This window comes from Melanotaenia boesemani, chromosome 10, assembly GCF_017639745.1.
Source record: "Melanotaenia boesemani isolate fMelBoe1 chromosome 10, fMelBoe1.pri, whole genome shotgun sequence".
Taxonomy (NCBI): Eukaryota; Metazoa; Chordata; class Actinopteri; order Atheriniformes; family Melanotaeniidae; genus Melanotaenia; species Melanotaenia boesemani.
Genome location: NC_055691.1, coordinates 19,845,084 through 19,860,580, shown reverse-complemented (window position 1 = coordinate 19,860,580; position 15,497 = coordinate 19,845,084). Strand labels below are relative to the sequence as shown.

Genomic DNA, 15,497 nt, shown 5'->3' with positions numbered 1-15,497 from the left:
TGAAAACTATCACTAAAGTCACCTCAGTAAAAAGACTGGTGTTTGTTAGCTATCAAGACAATAAATAGCGTGGATCCAGAGCAAAACACTGTGAAGGGGTAAGTTGGGGGTCAGTGCAGCCTATGTTTACCATCTGTCAAGTCAGGTATTTTAAAATAGTTCAGGCAACAGGTGCAACTTAAGATACAGTGAGAGTGAGCTATTCTGAGTGATGGCCATTCAAACCTCTCTGAGGCCACTCAGTCTGACTGAAGGATTGCAGGGTGAGTTACTTGGCCACTCAAGTGTACACTGAACAGAGGACGCCTATGGACTTGAGTGCTGACAAATGAGAATGTGTTTATTCAAAAGAAAATGGCACATTACAGAGTCAACAAAGTATGATTAAGAAAATGTGGTCACAACAAGCTGCACACAAAACCTTTGCTTATATTGTACAATTAGGGCTGAGATCTAATGTCTTAAGTGAAATAAGGATTCATTTTAATAGAAAGTGTAATTATTGCTAGAAAAATCACTTTTTTTTGCAGTAACCGTTCTTTCATTTGTCTTTAATTACATAAGAATATTAAATTTAGCTTTGGGCAAGATCATATCTGTAACATCTTAATCGGACCCTTTTGAAGAAAGAAAAATGTTTGGTGAACACCACTTTTCTAAACTTACTCTTGTTATTGGTGAGTACTATTTCCAAAGTTAAAAACTGACCCTGCAATTTGAGTGAGTTAGCCTGAAAAAATATGGTTATGACCCTCATGGTCACCAACAAAGAGCACTAAAGCTCTTTCACTTATCTTTTCAAAGACTGTGCATTATGGACAACATTTTATCATTACTTTATCAAACATTGGACCAGAACACAACCCAAATAGCATGAACTGTGCAGGCATTACGGCTGCTTGATTAAAAACGTTAAACTACTGTATGCATGCATGACAGGGCCTGAAACAATCTAAGAAATAATTACTTAAAAACAAAAGAAAAAAAAAAAAGGTAACGAAGCCAAGTGAATTTATATATATATATATATATATATATATATATATATATATATATATATATATATATATATATATATATGATGAAACAAATATATATATATATATATATATATATATATATATATATATATATATATATATATATATATATATATATATATATATATATATATATATATATTTGTTTCATCATAAACCTTACCAATCAAAACCCTTGTTAGCTGTGATAATAACTTGCAGTCCAGCCTTTACGCACAGCGGAGTGACTCAGACTCGCCATGCAGCCATGTGGAGATACAGAGGACAGCCTGCGTAGCGGATGAAACAGATGAGAAGCTTTCTCTGCGAAGTGTAGCCCGTAATCCTGTCCTTGCGACAGCCGTCACACCACCTCATACTTTACCTACACCGCAGCGGATCTTAACTTTCTACACAGGCTATTTGAATTAAATTATTATTTGATGGAAAACAAAGTTTACACTTTGTCATTTCCTTAAAAAGCAGAGGTGCGTGCAGCAGCTGCGACCATAACATAAATCCCGGTTTTCTTTTTCTTTAAAAAAAAAAAAGAAAAAGAAAAAGAAAAGAAAAGAAACTCCTGTTGAAGACGCAAGAAGGAGGCTTTCAGCTGACAAGCAGCACATGGTTCGTTGTTTTGGTGAGTCGCTTGCAACTTCTCTTTGTTCTTCGACGCATTTAAGGTGGTGTATAACGTGAATTATTTGAATTTAGTCAGGGGATATGACTGGGAGAAGTAGTTGCAATACCAGCAGGATATCCATACGTATCCCCCCCCCCCTCATTTTTTTTAGTTAGATTATAATTCTGTATAAATTATGGTGTGTGACTTTGGTTTTATTACTAGTTTTGGGAATTTATTCTTAATCTGATTCTCTACAGTGAACTGCTATAGATCTTCTCTTTTTTTATTTATTTGCTGTCCTTGGATACTGTGTGCATTGTTGGTGGGTGTCAAGTGGTCTCAGGTCAACTGTCAGGGGAATTGTGGGAAAAATAGATATATAAATAAAAATAATTTCAGAGTGCCTATGCTTTATTTTTATTATTATAATGTAATATTTAAGTATTATTTGTTCTTCAATATTATTTGGGTCCGCGCAGTTAAATGTAAAGCCCATTTCAGGATGTTCCAACTGGTAACAAATAAGACAAATAACAAAAAGATTAGCAAAGTTGTATAACTTGGTTGGGTCTTCAGTTGTAATATAATGTTACAATCAGATGTAAAACTAGAATCCGCTGTTGCATTAGCACCAAAATCAATGTTACCTACCACTGACGGCTGTGTATAACCAGGCCGTCGAGCTTCTGCTGCTTCTTTGGAATACAGAAAACAACTGCAATGTGACAACATCTTTGATTTCCTGATTTTTCTTTTTTTTTTTTAACCTTTATTTAACCAGGTAAAAAATGTTTGAGAACCAGCTCTCATTTGCAAACATGACCTGGCCAAGAGGCCCCAGCAGGAATAAATAACGTACATACATACAAACATACAACTGTGCATACACAAGAACCACAATACAACTATACAAAAAAATACACCTAACAACGCAGAGCAAGTACAAATATATATCCTGAAGATGAAATGCTGCTTTCTTTAGTCATGGTTCAGAAACGACAACATCTGGAATAAACTTTAAGAAGTCCTTGAGCTGAATTCAGATACGGAACAAAAACTTTTTTTTTTTTTTTTTTTTTTTTTTGCATCCATCAAAATGGTCTTAGTTTGATCCTTAGAGTGGAGTTTTGTGATATGTGACCTAGCATGTATGTAAGACTGCAGCACTCTGTCTTTAAGTTCATGCCATGTTTTAAGAGTGTTTCAGGCAGTACAGGTTTGGAGTTTACATGATGCACAAACACTAAACCCTTAAATATCCTCCAGCAGCTATTAACAGTTTCTAACCATATAGGCTAGAGCGTGATCTTTTATTTTAAAGTCTGGGAATTGCATAGTTTTTTGGTTCTCCACATAATTCTTAAGAGATTTTTCTTTTGATCTGCTATAATATCAGCTGTAAATCAATGATGTTCTGCAAAACAGCTGCAACGACTTCCAACTTTGTTATAAGCGACGTTGTTATGAGTGCGTATACGCTCTTTGCAGTGTCATACAAAAAGAAATAACAAAAAGTTTTATCCACTCTGTGCAAACGAATGCTTAATGTTAGCTTAATGCAAGATTTAATTTTACCGAGGCTCAATGAGCAGTTGTTTTCATAGGAGTGCACTCCTCCATTACAAGTTTTATTTACTTATATTCACATATTTTACTGGCAGAGTGGAAGTAGTCGCACTTAGTGAACAAATATTTGACTTTTAAATGCTTCTTTCATGTTATGGCATTTATAGAACAGATGCTTACTTGGTAATTCATAGCAAAGGTACTTCTTTGTTGGCTGAACATATGGTATATAAGTTTGAGGTTCTTGTTCTTGTTATGCTGTAGTAGTTTGGACTGTCGTCCTGCCCTGGGAGAAAGGAACAGGTGAACAGTGTCAGGCAGCTGAGCCAGACAAGCCAATAAACCAGCCTCAGGACACTGCTGACTGATACAAAACTTGCCTTTAGTTCTCCCTCATTCTTCAACTTTATTGCTACTGTGCTGAAAACTAAGTACATGTGAAAAGCACCTTTTGTCTATTTACAGGTTATTATAGATCGTGATGTAGCACTGTGCAAAATGGCACTTACTGTATCCTCTTTTATTTTTCTTTCTTTTTTTTATCCTTGTATGTGCTTTTCCCATGTGACTTTAAAAATATCTATTTTTTGTTTTTGTTTGTTTGTTTGTTTTTTTAAAAGTAGTGTATATTTGTGCATCCACATTTTGGGCTTTTATGTGCATTACCTAGTCCACAGTGGGCAAACAGTCTGCAGTAATAGCTGTGTGGTCATGTGCATGTGAGCACACATGCGCGTTTGTGCGACTGAGCGCTGTCACATCCTCCTCCCTCCCCCCTTTTCTTCCATGTAAAGCTGACACAGAGCACACTAAGTTCATCTAAGGACAGGGAAATGCTTTTCTTTCCAGCATGAATCATTTTGGAAAAATGAGCCTCTGTACTGAATTGCTCCAGCAATTTGGCATGTTTCTTCATTCTGCTTTATTGTCTATTTTGGCTGAACTTGCAGTTCTTCACCTCACTGCCAAGAAAACTTCAGGTCCTATACAACAGCCTGAGCCAGTTTCAGAGTCGGCCCGTAAGCAAATAAAATTAATCTCTGCAAAATACTGTCGTCGCTTCCTGTTTAGCTATGAATTCCAAAGAGAAAAGAGTGAGTTATATCTGTCCTGTTAATCCAAGGTCCCCCAAAACACCTCTGCACCTTAAACAAAAGAAATGACCAAAGCTCACTTTTCATGGTGATGTTAAACATATTCAGACTATGACCAGTCCTCTTTTTAAAAGCTATTTTCACGTGGCGAGGTATCTGTTCTTCTAGCAGTTTGGAGAAAGAAACTCTGCAGTGCAGTGAAAAGAAAGAAGGGGCGTGACTGGGTTGGGTTGGGTTGGGGGGGGGGGTAATTTTGCAGTCAACCAGCCCCCCTTATAAATTCGCTGTTCCCCCTCATCACCGGGACTAAAGAAGGGAGTGGCCTATGTCGAGGTTTGGGTAAGCCATTGGTGGGCTGTGGTAGGCGGCAGCTGGGATCTCACTACCGACGTCCTCAAGCTCCAGCCTGAATTATGAAGGCTCAGGAATGGCAGCAGGCCTAATTACAATGACTGATTGCCCGTCTGTTGGCATTTCTCAGATGGTGATTGTTGTGTGTGTAGGGTACAAGGAAAAGGAGGAGGGCTATTGCTCGTTGGCCTTCCCCTTTCTTCCTTTGCTTGCGAACAGCCAGAGTTTGAGATCTGATTGGTTGGAGAGAAAAGGGATGTTTCATGATTTGGCGAGGCAGAGTTGGTGGAAAGCCAGAGACAGGTGATGTTGCACTGCTGGTGCTTTGTAGCCTATTCAGCCTTTGGCACAATAACACCACATTTTTTTTTCTATTGTGTAGAAATATTTCCTGAAATCATTTCAAAATGTTATAAATGGCGATAATAAACAAGAACTGTACATTTTTTCTTTAAGCCTGATAAAATGTCCACCTGTTGACTTCTAATGAACTTGATTATTTCTTATTATCCATACCCCTAGCACTGCAAAATAAAAAATAAAAAAATGATTTAGATAAAGGAAATTGATGGGTCTTGAATTGGCCATTTGTATGTCAGCAGAGCACTCAGAGGTGTGATGTGTGTGTTAAGTGGGAGCTGGTTTGAGTTGGTCTGCCTTGCTTTGTCCAGTGCTTTGGCTTTTGTTCCTCCAGTAATGAATTGTGGAAGCCTTGGCTTCAGTTGGAGTGTCTCATAGCAACTGAAAAGAGAGACGGAGAGCTGAAAAGGCCAGGGGGGGATCATGTGTTTCTCTCGAAAGGGCAAGACAAATCAGGCCATCTTTTGGGCGTTTTTATAAGCAGACAAAAAAAATTCAACTGAACAATTTGAGCTTTCCTGATTCAATATTAATTCTTATGTATATTTCATATGGCAAAAAAAGGGGGTGGGGATAGAGTACATGTCAAAAATGTAAATGTTGTTAAAGATATGTGTTTTATGACTTCCATGACTATTAATGTAACATGTGAGGAATCAGGATTAAACATTAGAAATGAAATAACATACGGACAATCAGTCTGGTGTGGTGCTAACAACCATTCTGTCAATGAACAGTCAATCAAAGCAAAATTGACAATCATTTACATTACTAATAACTGATCCATTAATAAGTATTTTTATATAAAAAAAAATGCACAATCACATAAAATATATCCAGGATGTTGATAGAATTAAACCAACGCTGAACAATAGACTAAGAAAGGCCTAAAACCAAAACCATGAAATCAGATATCTGAATAATTATATCATATTTAATCATAAATTATTTCCAACTTCCTGATTAATGTTAAGAATGTATTATTGTTTCAAAGGAGTGATAAACACAAAACTTAATCTGCTCTGTAATATTTCCCCTGATGGTGTTGCGTCTTGCACATCAACCTAGTTGCCAGAGAAAAACGTTACTATTCGGTATTTCTGACAAGCAGATACATCTTTCTAAGCCTCTCAGAGAAATGCCGTCAGTATTATTTTGGCTATATCCTGACAACTTGCTGGTCTCTGCAGTAGTTGATGCCATGCCAGCATGCACGTCTGTGGCTTATCAACCAGCAGCAAAGTGAGAACTAACAGGTGGAGAAAGTGTTCAAATGTTGGTTTGAATCTCATATAAGATTTTATTTTATTTTTATCATTTATTTTATTACTTTTTGTTTTGTTTAACTTCCATTTTTGTTTGGTTTGGTTCTGACATCATACTTGGTTAGTGTGCCTTAAAATACAGCCTTTTGTAACATTCCTGACAGTGTGTCAGTATGTGACCAGTCGGAGGTGAGGCAGGCATCTTGGTTGAGAAACACCCAAATTTTAATGTATATAATATAAAATAATATCAATCCTGGCAAATGGGCTGCTGATATGTAGTATTAATGTTACCTATCAGGTCAGCCGGCAACTTTGTTGTGTGGTTTCTTGCTTGTATGCACAATCATATTTACGTTAGTGAAAGTGTGCTTATTTTCACCAGGTTAGCTGTTTTATTAACACTACCAGGCTGGCCAACTCTGCACCCTGGTCATGTTTGCCCTGTGACCCAGACACTACCTGTCTGCTGCCATGGTTACAGGGGCAGAGCAGGTTTAGAGGCCTTACTCCAGGGATTACTTTCACAGGTTTTAGAAAATCAGGCCTGTGCCCCAGTGACTGTAAAAATGGGCCAGACTTCACCCTAAGAGTTTAGGGAGTGCTGCTTTTTGCCCTGGTGACCTTTAAAACCATCCTAAGTGCTGTGCAAAGGATTAGACTTGTACAACGTAATTATTCTGGTGTCATTGGCTGTCCCTCCGTGATCAGGTTCACTTGTAGTGATTAGCTCTCCTAAATGAAAGAGCTCACATCAATCAACAGATTCTTGTTCGGAGGTGCTCAAGTTAAACATGCATTTTGAATCAGTCCACTTTGTTAGAGTTAAAGACTCGGTCATCGGATACGATTTAAATGTTTTACACGTATTGCTATTTTCTGTTTTAGCATGCACAGCAATAACAGAAGATAAAATGGAAACTTTGAAAGACTCATTATTACTCTTTTGTATATACAAAAAGAACAGAGTGACCTGAAAGTCTGTAAATTCTAATATATATATATATATATATATATATATATATATATATATATATATATATATATAATTTTTAGGTGACTTTGAATGATTTAATAATTTAATCAAACTTTAATCACATAGTCAAAATAGCCAGTGTGTTAGTATCACATCACTGCAATGGAAGGCTAACATTGCAAGTATAAATTTATACAAATTTTGAACTTCAAATCGGCTGTATAGCATGGCACATTGAATGGCTTGATAATGTGCCCAGGTCAGTCTGGCTTTGTCTTCTGTGTCAGTGACCTCAAAAAACAACAGAAATAGTTGGCAGGACTTTACTTGCTGCACACACAGAGAACATATTCTTGTCTGCTTATGCAGGTTGGTGTTGATATTTTTATTGTCATTTGCTGACTCTTAGCTGTGATTTATGTTGCCTTTGCTCGCAAGATGGAAGCGTTGGAGTTTAACACTTCCACTGGCCGTGGAAGTGGCTGAAGCACAGATTATAAAGGTAGGATGGCGCAGAGATTTTTGTGACTTAGCAGAATCATAGAAGTTGCCTTTTCTCTCTCCAATGAATTGCAGTCTTGCAGGTGTCCACCAGATGCTGCAGGCAGCCTGCACTGTCCTTCACATGTCACCCAGCAGAGCTGTAATATCCACTTTGAAGCAAAGGTGTGCAACGGTTTCCATGGCATTATGATTAAATATAATTTAGTTGTGCATCATAGAAAATAGGTTCCATTTTTAAGCTATTAAGTAGCTTTGATGATACATTTGTTAGATGTGTCTTTAATTCCAGTGGTTTAATTCAAGTTCAATGAAAGCAAATGATATAAAACATTATATGTTAGTAGAGGATGCTATTTAGAAGTTAGCGCCAGTTTTTCAATTACAACTTTTAGATAAAAGTCACGCCACAAAACTAAATGAAAATTCTTGAAATGAAATTCTGAATCTGTGTAAAGAAAGCTCAAAACAAAGACCATTGAACAAATAATGTTTAGAAAAATGTATTCCTTCCAGCAGTTTATGTATTTTTATATTTAAAAAGAGTTGCTTGAGCACAAGGTTGCACCATGTTTTGTGATGCACAGAGCAACTTCACAGTTAACTTTTGAGGAATAAGTTAACCATGCCACAAGGCATGCTGGGAAATTTGGCTGCTGGTGAAAGTGCCTTCCAACATCCAGAGAGCGTCTGTGAAAATCTATTCAAGGGCTGAAAATGAAGTTTGAAAGTAGATGTGAGAAGAGCAACAATGCTGAGAGCTCTCACAGCTGTAGGCTCAGCCCTCTTTTAAAGAAATATTACCAAAACATTCCTCAGTCATGGACATCGAAATGATACTGAGGAGTTTGCTGTTTAAATGCACTTTACATGATCAATCCACTAGTAACGTTAACATTCAACATAACTGTACAAAGCACTAAATAACATTATAAAGATTAGGCATAGTAAGGATAAGGAGTTATGTCTTGTTCAAGGGTTTTTAAAAGGATAATGATTGTTGCAAAAATTCAATATTTGATTTCTTCTCTTTAGGTTTTGTTGCATATCCATGAGAAAACATGAAGGGAGACAGATGGCAACTAGTTTTGTAATTTGAAAAAATGCCAGGTTTTATTTTTGTCCATTTTTTTTTTTTTTTTAAATGGAGTGTTTTCCAGTCTAAAAAGTACACTGCATTAACACTGGAGATTTGGCTTCACTCATGGCATCCATGTTTTTGTTTGTTTTTTGTTTTGTTTTTTCCATATTCTAATCATATAGTTATTGGTGTAATTAAATTATGAGTGCAGCACAGTACAGTGTGAGTCTGCAGTGCCGAGAGATGGATTGTAGTCAGCTTTGTTCTGTCGAAGCAGTCGAAGCTCTGCTCAGTGGTAGGCAGCCCGGAGGGTCCCTAGCCTTTACTTCATAGCCCCCCCTCCCTTTTTTTTTTTTTTTTTTTTGGCTCTCACACATTGTGCCATTCAGAGTCCAGACCGTATATTCACCCTGCTCTGGGCACCCCACCATTGTGAGAATGAGCTCACTTGAAAAGCCTTCAGGAGTTTTTGGTGCAGGGAAGTCAGCGCTATTTGCATTTGTTCCAGTCTTAAAGATTTTACAGGTCAATAGAGACAGGCGGATATCTAATGTGATAGAGTTTTCCTCCAGACTGTCATCTTCATCATCTGTTCATCTATTCCACAGCTTCTGATCATTTTCCCAGATTCAGAGATTTATGTCTTTTGATTCACTTGGGTACAGCATATTTAGTCCATTGACATTTTTTCAGCAAAAAATAATGAGGTCAAATGGATCCAGGAGAAGAAATATTGTCACATATTAATCTCTATCAGTAAAGTAATTCAGTTTTAAGATGAAAACAGAGAAGGAAATTATCAAGTCATCACATATTTGCCTTCAAGTACACCATATACTCCTAATAATCTACTTATTAAAATCCTATTTTCTTGTGTTCTGACACATACAAACATACTTCCACATCTCTTCCCTTCTTCCTGTTGATTAAGGGCAGAAATACCTTTGTTGGTATTGAGGGTAGCAGCAGGGGATCAGAGGGAGGAAAAAGTGGTGAGTACCAGCTTTTCATTCCAGGTCTATGGCTGGCAGACTGAGCAGGCCAAACCCTGCATACCCAAACAGCACTCAGGCAAAAACACCTAATTACTTTAATTAGCTTGTAAGCCTACCATGTTGGGTTCATTGTTAGGTTTGTGTGTCTTTATGTGTCTCATCAGAAAAGAGAGAGAGAGAGAGAAAGTTAGAGACTAATAGAAGAGAAGTTTAAATCGCAATAGCCCAATTTAAAGTTTTGGAGTTAATATTAAAATCTCTTCTTTTCCCACATCTCCCCCTCTTCTTTTGAGGTTGATTGACGTTTCATAAATATGGCACACAAAACAGATCAAAACTCCTTTGTCACAACAAATTCACCATGGCAACATGGAAAATGTCATAGTTTTTTTTTTTTTGTTTTTTTTTTTCAGAAAAAATTTTTTATTATATGTTTTAACACTTAAACAAGATATTTTCTAACCCATAATGAAATTATTTTAATGCAATGTAACACAACAGAGTAGAATAGAGTAAAAAAAAAAGACCAAATAAATACCAAACAGATGTGAAGACCCACATCTGTGGCTATTATCACAACTTTTTATAAATGAATAATTTATTCAGGACAACTATAATGTAGCCTTATCTATTGGCATAGTTTGTAGCCAGGCTGAGAGCACTTGATTTTCTTGTTTTTTGAAAGAAGATCTCTAAAGCTCTGTTGTACAGAAAGTCGGCCACAGCTTCCCTGCTGCGCTCTCCTGCCACCCTTTCCTTCTCAGCCCCTTATTACAGAAAACTACTTGATATTGTTCTGTTAATAAAAAACAAAACAAAAAAAGTAACTAATGTCATCTGAAACAGCAAGTGAAGGCGAAACTTTGTATTATTAATGTTAAATGCTACTTTTGCTAATATAGGGTCATTTTCTCAGGCTTGTGCAACATACTCGTTAAACCTGTCTTTGCTTAGGTACCTTTCTCTCAGCTGTTTCTTTCACCTTTTTCTCTGCTGTGTCACCTCTGGCGGAACTCTTGAGCAAGCCACAGCAGAGCTGAACAGGAAGCTGAGACTCCAGTGTTCGCTTTTCAAAATTAAGCTATTTGCAGAGCAGCGTCATATTTCCTGAGTACAATTATGCACTCTTATTAAATGTGCACACATATAGACTTTATGTTCATTTGAATCCATTCATACAATATAATTTACATTTTTAATATCATCTTTTTATTCTTTGCTCAGGGGTATGTGATCTTACCTAAATATGAAACATTCATAAAGCTAATTATATGTGATGAGTATGTGTAGAATTGTTATTTTTAAAATGAATATAGTCTGCTGTGCTGACTATATTCTTAATATATAACAGCAGATGATGAGTGGTGACTGATTAATCAGAGCACTCCTATCCTTTCCATTTGTCTCCCAGTTGTTTGTACTTCATTCCTTCATTCCATATCCACTCCAAAACATTAAATTAGAATTCAGCATTGTTTTTGTTGTTTCCTTGACAAACAGCTAAGCAAACTCTGACCACAAATCTATAGAGAGAGAGAAAAAAAGAAATATTTCCATATAAAATGTTCATGTATGAAATTTTATGGTGGGTCTTGGTTCTTTCCTCCACCAAGAGTGATTGTTTTCATTTGTTTGTTTTTGCTTTGTAATCAATCAAAAAATTTTTGAGACTTGGAGACGTAAACTATTAAATTCTGGTACAGATTGGGAAAAGTTTTGTTAAAATTGTGAAATATAACATTGGATTTGGTGGAGGATGTGATCTTTTGGTTTGTTTTTTTATTTTTTAGCAGGATTATTAAATAATTAAAAAAAAAAGGCGTTATAGAGATTTTCACAACTCTCACAAAAGGATGACCACAGCACTTTTCAGAAGTCATTAAAAATTTTGTCCAACTGAATCTGGATCCATGACTCATGACTCTTGACTCAGTTCTGGTGCAGATGTGCAGTCTTGGATCGCTCTTCGTGTTCTTATGTTTGTTTGAACCAAATTTCTCTCATAAATATTGAACCCATTATGTTTCTATGCAGATGATTATCAGAAATATCTCTGACAAAAAGAAAACCAAACTTTCATTAAAGGCCTTGTTGGACTGCTAAACCGTAAATGGCACTGTGTTTTCTCAAGCTTTATGAGCAAAAAACTGAAGTATTTATTTTGACTCAAGACTTCCACTTCTCCTTTAGTGGCCCTTGCAAAGTACAAAGCTTTTCTAAGTTTTACTGACTTTGAGAAGCAAAGCATGTCTTTCTAGTTCTCGTCCACACTTGACTATTGTAATACTCTTCACTCTGGTATCACCTTGTCTCTACTTTTTTGAATCTAGAACCCTTTGTTGTCCTAACAGTCCAGGTTCTGCCTGTTTCGGCTTCTTTGCACTGAACTCTGGTTAATTTTTGGCTTGATTTCAAAATCTTACACTTTGTTTTTCAGTCATTAAATAAGTTAGCAAGAGATCATAGATGTCATCTGTATCCGTGAGTACATTAAAGAACAGAAAAGATTGTGATTTTGCACAAACTGTGCCTAAACTGTAAAATAATGTAGAAACCTTTTACATCTGGACATCTCAACACTTGACATTTTCACAAACCTTTTTGAAAACTGTTTTCGTCTTTAATTTAAATTAGACTAAATCTTGGCATTTGCTTGTGAAGTATTAGCCAAGCCAACTTTATTTATAAAGCACAAGTACTGACCAAAGTGCTGAACATTGAGAGCACATAAAACAAAAAATTTGCCTTGTCAAATTAGTTTTTAGATCTGCCAAACTTTCGTAGCGCCTGTTTTAAACAAGGTAACTTGAGAAGCTTCTAGTTCCTTTCAAGTCAAGAGTATCGTGAAATTTTTTGTCTCTTGTCTTTACAAGGTGTAACACACAATTAGGTCATTGATAATTTTTTTAAGAGACAATTTAATTAGTTGAATTAAACATTTTAAATTAACATCTGGCCTGGATGAGTCACTATGATTAGCTGTGGCGTCTCTAGGTCTAGCAGAGTGGCGTGAATAATATTGGTACATCATTGTAGAATTCGCTGATGTTTTTCAAGATGTGAAACTTAAATTCTCGAGAAGTATGCATCTAGAAAACTATACATATATATATATATATATATATATATATATATATATATATATATATATATATATATATACTTTAAATGACCATGTCAGATTTATTAAGTACATACTTGCGTGGTGACATCACTTCCTGTTGTTGAATATCTATCTATCTATCTATCTATCTATCTATCTATCTATCTATCTATACATATATATATATATATATATATATATATATATATATATATATATATATATATACACTTCTGTTGAACGTGGCGGCACCCATGTTCTTAGTGTGAGCTGTAATACGCGACAAAATACTTCACAGGTGAATGTAATCCACATTTTGACATTTTCTCGGCAACGCCAGTTGATTTTGGATGGAGGCAACACAGGCATCTCCAAGTTTTATGAATCAATAATGGATTTATTAAATTTGAATCGATTCAAATCGATTAATCCATTTTTTTAAACCCAGCCCTACTAATTATAACATTACAAATGAGACTAAACATCCTGTGTGATGTTGTTAGGGCTCACATTTAGTGTGTTAGACTGATATAATACTAAAATGCTTATTTATTCAACAAATCTAACTACCTGAGTCCCTTTGGAAACTTTCAGACCAGCAATTTAATGTCTAGCGTACTAGTGTTTTTGTCTCATAAAATATTATGTCATTTTTCCTTGGCTGATTTTGATTTCATTTTCCTCCTTACAGCTTGGCTCTTTGCCATTTGGAAGTGGTAACACGCTATCATTATGTGCAACAACAAATTGTAATGTTTCGCCGGTGGGCAAACTATATAAAGGAATAGTGTGTAAAATATATTTTGGCTGTTGGCATTTTATTTTATTTAATTGTCTCCGACGCCACTCGCCTCCCCTGCTCCTCCACTTGACTCTCCTGCTTCCTCTACCTCACCTGTGTCACGCTGTTCTGCACCTAACCCTTAGGCAACTCCTGCCTGTCAACCATTCAGTCCAGATTTTCTCGATGTAGTTTTTTTTATCGGGAGCTGGTCTAATGTGGTCTAGGTTCCCAAGAATTTAGTGGAATTGCCCTTTACGCATGTGCTAAATCTCAGCATTGTTAGTTTACATATGTCGACAACACTTTAGAGAAGCTTTTTTTGACATTAGCTCTGTTGTCTGCCAGAAACTGACCAATCAGAGGATAAGACACGTCAGCCACAGTCTCCGCCTCCTGAGTCTCAAAACTCCAGTTAAGCGAGCAAGGACTGTTTAATTGAGGGTGCAGTGACAAATTAAAGAGCATGCTGGTTGTGAGGACATTGGGCCACATATGTTTACACAGTAGATTGACAGGCTTTCACAAAGGTGATTTTCTGCTGGAAAATACTATGTAATTCCCTCGCGACGCAGAAATGCCTCCTCAAGATGTATGTTTTCTCTCACGGGTACTAATTTGCTTGCTGTCCATTTTCATGTGCAGGGTCGATTTTCAGTGCTCCAATTATCTATTTTTCTCCATAAACTTAGTAAATGGCACTGGAACTAACAAAATGGCATATCACTCTGCATACTGTGTTCCCGTGCACAGCAGATGTCTGAAAGCAGAGTAGCCTACCACTGCTGCACTTCCGGAAGCGGCAATGAAGGTCTTATCAAGAAATTATGACACTGATGTGAAACGATAGAATTCTCGTCATTTTAAAGGCATAGCGCCAACAATATAGCCGTGGCTGAGTCACTGTAGGGGAAACACTGAAATTTCTTTTGCTAGTTGTTATGATTTTAAACGTGAGTTGTTGTTCACAATGTATCTGTGTATATACACTACCGTTCAAAAGTTTGGGGTCACTTTGCCATGGGATTCAATAGGGAAGTGACCCCAAACTTTTAACGGTACAACAACGGTAGTGTATATATATATATATATATATATATATATATATATATATATACACATACCATGGTCTGGGTAAATACTCGATTCTGATTGGCTGGAGGGTGTCCATTGAAAAGTGATAAAGTTCCGGCCAAATAGCCTTATTGCTGTAAATTATTGTGCTGACTAAATGACTAAATAGTAGTTGGTAACCGTGGCAACAGAAACTCAGACGCCGGGCTGCAGACGCGGCAGTTTAGAGCAGCCTGAAGGCTTATTGAACATGTAGGAAACTATCTGTGGACTTTGACTGTTTGAAACAAAATGTCGCATCATCCTCTGGACACACACATGCTGTAAGAGCCGAACCCGCCCTCTGAAATGTTTGTGTCATGTAACATAACTTTGGCCGAAATAGTTCACTCAGCCGCTTCTTGTGAAAAACTTACTATTTTACCTGTAAAAACAACATTAACGCATTTATAATTTATGTAATATTTTTTTCTTTCTTAATGGACCATGGTATAAACGGGATAATGCCCTCTGAGGTGGCCATTATCATAAATTAATGGACTTCGGTTCACGCCTCCACATTGTCTATTAATTTATGATAATGGCCACCTCATAGGGCATTATCCCTTACTCCCTTACATATATGTATATAAATATATATATATATATATATATATATATATATATATATATATATATATATATATATATATATATATATAAGTCA

General features: G+C 36.4%; 1 long non-coding RNA gene across 1 annotated transcript in view; it reads left to right on the top strand.

The window, feature by feature from the left end:
• The first annotated feature begins 1,179 nt into the window (after window positions 1-1,179).
• The window catches only part of LOC121647593, a 37,232-nt gene continuing 22,914 nt past the window's right edge, over window positions 1,180-15,497 (top strand). Inside the window, exon 1 of the long non-coding RNA XR_006011865.1 lies at window positions 1,180-1,659. This is a non-coding gene — a long non-coding RNA (uncharacterized LOC121647593). The remainder of the gene's footprint in view (window positions 1,660-15,497) is intronic.